The sequence below is a fragment of the Paroedura picta genome, chromosome 8, assembly GCF_049243985.1.
Source record: "Paroedura picta isolate Pp20150507F chromosome 8, Ppicta_v3.0, whole genome shotgun sequence".
Lineage (NCBI taxonomy): Eukaryota > Metazoa > Chordata > Lepidosauria > Squamata > Gekkonidae > Paroedura > Paroedura picta.
In genome coordinates, this window is record NC_135376.1 from 71,966,309 (window position 1) to 71,972,621 (window position 6,313).

Consider the following 6,313-nt stretch of genomic DNA (forward strand, 5'->3'; position numbering starts at 1 on the left):
AATGGAGCTCTTCCACCAGGTCTGCAGTTGAGGCCAGGACAAAGAGAAGATCTGTGCCCCCCCTCCAAAGGAGGAGTAAGGAGGGAAGATTACCCCACCATATTCTACTAATGGTGGCCAGCTCTTTCCCTCTGGTCCCCAGCGGGAGGAGGTGGGGGGTTGGTCTGCCATTGTGTTCTTGCTGGGTTTGTATTTTATTAACTGTTCTGTTTAAGGGTTTTTTTTTTAAGGGTTTTGTATTTTACTTATTTTACCTTGTAACCTGCCATCAGCCAGCTTTGCCGAGAGTGGTGGACAATAAATTCAAATAATAATAATAATAACAACAACAATAATAGGCTTGTATTACAATGCTGGAAAGATAAATGCCCACCTCTGGTAAATTCATACAATGAGGACCTTAAAATTATATGACTGTTTGAAAGAATTGCATATAGATGCAATAACAAACTATATGTAAAAAATTATTTATTCCAAAACAGTTTATTTCAATTGACTTAGAAATTGATGAAGTTTGCTTGTAATCCATTTCTATTTCCATGTACACTTCAATTAGGTATGTATGTATATATATGTGTGCATGTGTGTATTTCTTACCTTTAAAAAACACAAGACATTCTAGATAAGAGAGAAATTTATTTACTCTGACTTCCTAGTATCCCTCTAGCTCCCTGTTGGACAGGCTTGATCACCTGCTGTTTCAGCTCATGTCCTGCTTGCCAGTCACAGGGGACAAGTTTGGACACTTTTGAGTGAATTCAGCTGCATCCATTTTGCCCAATCAATACTGATTCTTACAGTTACTGCCATACATCTTCCACCATAGCATCCAGTTTTTCATAGTAAAAAAAGGAAACAAATCAGTTTGGGGTTGTTTTTTTTTAGTTGAGAATTCCTATTTAGATGTCTCTGTATATATTTGGTGATACTCATGAAACATAGTCATGACTTAACACAAAATGGCCACAAACTGCAAGAGCTGACTTCTGTACCTTGCACTATATGGGCTTACTCTTACCCTTTACCTGGAAATTACTACTTGTCCAGAACACAGCTGCCCACAGGAACCATGAGGAATTTTAGCTGTATTGCAGTACTCCTGCAGGCAATATCATTTGTGTGTAACAAGTAGAGGTACCTTGTCTGCTTCCCTTACTGCTTTCATTTTAAGTTGGTGTTAAGCCTCTGGCAAGATGACTTCTAAAAATACAGCCTCCACTAGCAAGGCAAAAGCAGTGAGGACTTGTATGCACCTTGCCGAGAATACCTGCAAAAGCTAAGCCAGTTAACAATTTAGCCAAGAATTCACACCAGGACAAATCTGGTTCTGCTTTGGTGACTTCTGGGGCCAGGTGATAAAGCAATCCAGCACTAGGGAGGTCTAGGTATGCCAAGACTAAAAAAGCCCATCCCTGGAAATGTCATAAGTGAAGCCCAGGTGGATAATTCACCCATGCAGCTGAGGACTACAGACCTTGACTGATTATGCACGGGGTGGAACACCTGAGATGGTGATGGCAATGCTTTGGGGATTATACCTTATGCTACCGCCACCCAAGGCGCCACAGAGCCCTGGCCTGACCTGGGCCCCCTGACCTGCAATAGGGAATGTGGAGGAATATTTTCTTTATTGTTCTGTAAAGAGAAGTTTAGTGTACCAGACTGTTTCGTAAAAGAAAGCCCAGAAACTTATTTTTATTCTTGACTGTATTTTGAAATGTTACCAAGGCTGATATGTTCTATTCTCAAGGCCAGAGACAATTGTTTATATCATACCATTGTTTATGTTACCAGAAGATTGAGAAAGAATGGGAAATTGCCTTTTGTAACCTTTTTCCAGTTACTTAGCATAATGGCAATGGGGTGGTCCTGTGGGACATGCAAGAGGGGTGGAGACCCCAGATTATTGGTTTGACCTGAAAAGCCTCATCTTTCCCTGCCTTCAATGGAATATTATAAAATCTCATGTAATCCTTTGTGTGTCACACAAGCTTTTCTGGGACAACCCCCCTGTGTCATTTTGTTCTTCTGCAGTTGAATAAAATTATAAAAGGTTTTCCAGTCTAGTGGTCACTCTGTTTGGGTACTACACACTAGGCAAACGATCCCAAAATGCCCAGACCAGGCCTTGGGCCATCAGAGCTGTGCTGCCACCTGGAGCCCCTGGCGGAAGACTGCACTGCACTGGAGGCACTGCTGGAGCAGCTGGCGGCTGAGCAAGGGCACCGGCAGGAGGAGCGGCAACAGTGGCAGCGTTCCCCCCCCTGGCCCAGCTGCTTGCCCTGCCATGACCCCTGTGAAAGGGTCGTTCGACCCCCAAAGGGGTCCCGACCTCCAGTTTGCAAACCACTACCCTAGGGAGATCCAGGAGCATATCATGGATGGAGATTATTTATTTATTATTTATTTATTATTGCACTTCTATACCGCCATTCCCGATGGGGCTCATGGCGGTTTACAAGATAAAAAGATAAAATACAATAAAACCCCATAATTCCCCTTAATAAAACTGTTACTATCGATACCAATATCAGTGTTACATTGAAGTTTTTTCTTTACTTAAAATATAAAGTCACATCTTATTTGTCTCTTGAGAAATTTATATGCAGGTCAAGAAGCAACAGTGAGAACTGAACATGGAATCACGGATTGGTTCAAAATTGAGAAAGGAGTTCGGCAAGGCTGTATACTGTCGCCTTGCCTATTTAACTTGTATGCAGAGCACATCATGAGAAAGGCGGGATTAGAGGAGTCACAAATTGGGATCAAGATTGCAGGGAGAAATATCAACAACCTCAGATATGCAGATGATACCACTCTAATGGCAGAAAGTGAAGAGGAACTAAAGAGCCTGTTGATGCGGGTGAAGGAGGAGAGTGCAAAAGTTGGCTTGAAACTCAACATCAAGAAAACAAAGATCATGGCAGCCGGCCCTCTCAATTCCTGGCAAATAGATGGCGAAGAAATGGAGATAGTGACAGATTTTATTTTCCTCGGCTCCAAGATCACTGCAGATGGGGACTGCAGCAAAGAAATTAAAAGACGCTTGCTCCTTGGGAGGAAAGCTATGGCAAATCTAGACAGCATCCTAAAAAGCAGAGACATCACCCTACCAACAAAAGTGCGTTTAGTCAAGGCTATGGTATTCCCAGTTGCAATGTATGGCTGCGAAAGTTGGACCATAAGGAAGGCCGAGCGTCAAAGAATTGAGGCTTTTGAACTCTGGTGCTGGAGAAGACTCTTGCAAGTCCCTTGGGCTGCAAGGCGAACAAACCGGTCAGTCCTAGAGGAGATCAGCCCTGACTGCTCTTTAGAAGGCCAGATCCTGAAGATGAAACTCAAATACTTTGGCCACCTCATGAGAAGGAAGAACTCCCTGGAGAAGAGCCTAATGCTGGGAGTGATCGAGGGCAAAAGAAGAAGGGGACGACAGAGAATGAGGTGGATGGATGGCGTCACTGAAGCAGTAGGTGCAAACTTAAAAGGACTCCAGGGAATGGTAGAGGACAGGAAGGCCTGGAGGATCATTGTCCATGGGGTCGCGATGGGTCGGACACGACTTCGCACATAACAACAACATGCCTGTTTTGGGCTGCATCTAAAGCTGTCTTGCTCTCACAATGCCATTTTGAGCATCCCGGTCTTTTTCTAATGGCAGCAGAAAAAAGGAGGCCGCATTAGATAATTCCAGTGCTTCCAATGACTCAAAATAATATTTTCTTGGAAAAGGTGTTGTTTTGCTCTGGTACATGCCCCAATGTTTCCAACTGCTCACAATAATGATTTTAATGCAGAAAGGTTGTGTTTAGCTTTAGCACATTCCATAGTTCACCTAAAACTGTTGGAAACGTTTTGTGTAGTTTATCCAAACAGAAAACCAGTGGCCTTCCTGTGAGAAGGCTTTGTGACAGGTTTGAAAATCCCTTTTAATAGTCTGTTCTTTCCTATGGATATAAGTGATTCCTCTGGTTTCCTAGCATCAGATGGGAACAAATATGTAACAGCTTCAATCACCTATCTCTATAACCTTGGGAACAGGAAACAGAGAAGCACTTTCCCTCTTACCAGATACTCAGCCTTGCCTACAGTAGTACTAGAGGGCTGATATAAAAGAAAATTGTAGGGATCCAATTATCACATGATATTATGTGAAGACACTAGAGCTTCTACCCTGTCAGCATTGGCATTAGTGTGCAGGATGCTCATGACTCTTACTCTTAGCAGATCTGAAGAAGTGAGCAGTGTCTCATGAAAGCTCCCTCCATGATTTGAGGGGGGTACTTAACCCTTGCTTTTTGCAACCACCGTGGCTGTGTCACCTACATCCAGGATTATCTTTGTACCTTCTACTTTTTCTTACTTGCTCATCTTCTACACACACAGACACACACACACACACACACATTTTCTGAAAAAGAAACAATTGCTACAAGAATCTGTCTTGAAAATAGCCCAGCTACTTGCAGGCCCACATTGCATATCTGGACACAAAACGTCAAGGGATGGGAAGAGAGACTGGAGGAGTATTTTGTGTAGTAGTCACATGCACGTGAATTGACATTTGGCATCCAGAGCTGCGATGTGGGGCTGCGAAGGTCCAGGAGGCCTGAGCTGCTCAGTGCTGCAGGAGAAAAGTCAGCCTGCCCCCCCCCGTGCTTCTACCCAAATGGCCCCTGTGGCCAACAGAGGGCTCACTGGCCCTTTTGCAGCCAGCAGCAGGAGAAGCCGAGCACCCACCAGTGCTTCCCACCCCCCTTGCCCCAGAAGAACCCCGCTGAGCCCTCTGGGCCCTTTAGTGGCCCTTTTGCACCAGCGATGGCAGAATCCCGCTTCCTGCTGCCGCTTCCTACCTAACCCCCTCCCCAAGAGAAGGCCACGGAGAACTCTGATGGCTTCAGCGGCCCTTTGGTGGTGGAAGCAGCATGCACACCATCCCCACTACCACTGCCAACCCCTCACCTCTCAATAGGCTCACTGAGTCCTCTTCAGATGGGAGAACCCAGTTCCCCATTGATCCTTACCACCCCCTGCCACCCAAAATGCCCACTAAGTCCTCTGGGGGCTCCAGCAGCCTTTGGGTACCACCAGCAGCAGAACCTGGCTCCCTGCTGCCATTGCCCACCCCCCTCTCCAACAGAAGGCCCCTCGGCCATCTGGGGGCTTTGCCAAGCCTTGACCACTGGTGGCAGCAGGACCTGGCTCGCCACTACCACTGCCCACTCCCCTCCCTGACAGAAGCCCAGTGAACCCTTTGGGCCTTTTGCTGGCTCTTCTGCACCAGCAGTGGCAGGAGACGGCTCCCTGATGCCACTTCCCACCTCCCTGAGAGAAAGCCATTGAGCCCTCTGGTGGTTATCGCAACCCTTGGGTGGCAGTGGCAGGATGTGCACCATTCCCTGCCATTACTTCTCACCCACCCCCGCCCCTTAATAGGCCCACCAATGGTAGTGGTGGCAGGACCCAGCTCCCCACTGCTCCTTCCCACCCCTGCCATTCCCCGAAACAAGCCTGTGTAGATAAATAAAATATCTGAATTCACATGCCTAGTCAGAATACTAGCTGTGTTTGTAGGACAGGGAGAAGGAATGTCCATAGCAAAGACTGCAAACCAAAGTAATGCAAACCAAAACTTTTGCATTTCTGATCCCAGGATGGCTCCATTTCGTTTAGTGTAAAAGTCCCTCCAACCAGGTGCTGGAACAGCTGCACTGATTTCTTGCTAAATGCCATCTCAGCACAAGGATATCGCAACAGTCAATGTAATCCTGTAACATCAATTTAAGAAAATCCTATCTTTATAGTACTGCAGAATAGCTAATACAATGAGCTGAAACCAGACAGACAATAGTCCTATAAAGTCCTGTAAATAAACAGACTCATATATTTTGGACAAATTGACAACTGTAGTCAGATGAGCATCTAGAGGTAAGCCCATTTTCTCAAAAGTTATTCTTGTTAGGTCTTCCTCAGGAGCTGTCAACCAGGATCATTACAACTTAAAAAGCACAACTGAATGGAATTTCAGTATTCTGCTAGAACTGAATCAATATTACATTTACTTACCTGTTATGTATAACTCTATGCTTATGGGAGCCAAGTCGGTCTTCTTTTCTTAACCTGGTACAATGTGTATTAACATTAACTAGGAAAATGCTCTCTGAATGTGCTAATCACACTACCCATCTTACTATAAAGTCTTCCTGGTAATTCCAGATGGGTGTGACACTACCACATTATTAAAATAACAGATGATAATGCAGTTTGAGAGAAAGCAATAATCAACCATTTCTTTGATTTAGGAAAGCTGGAAGCA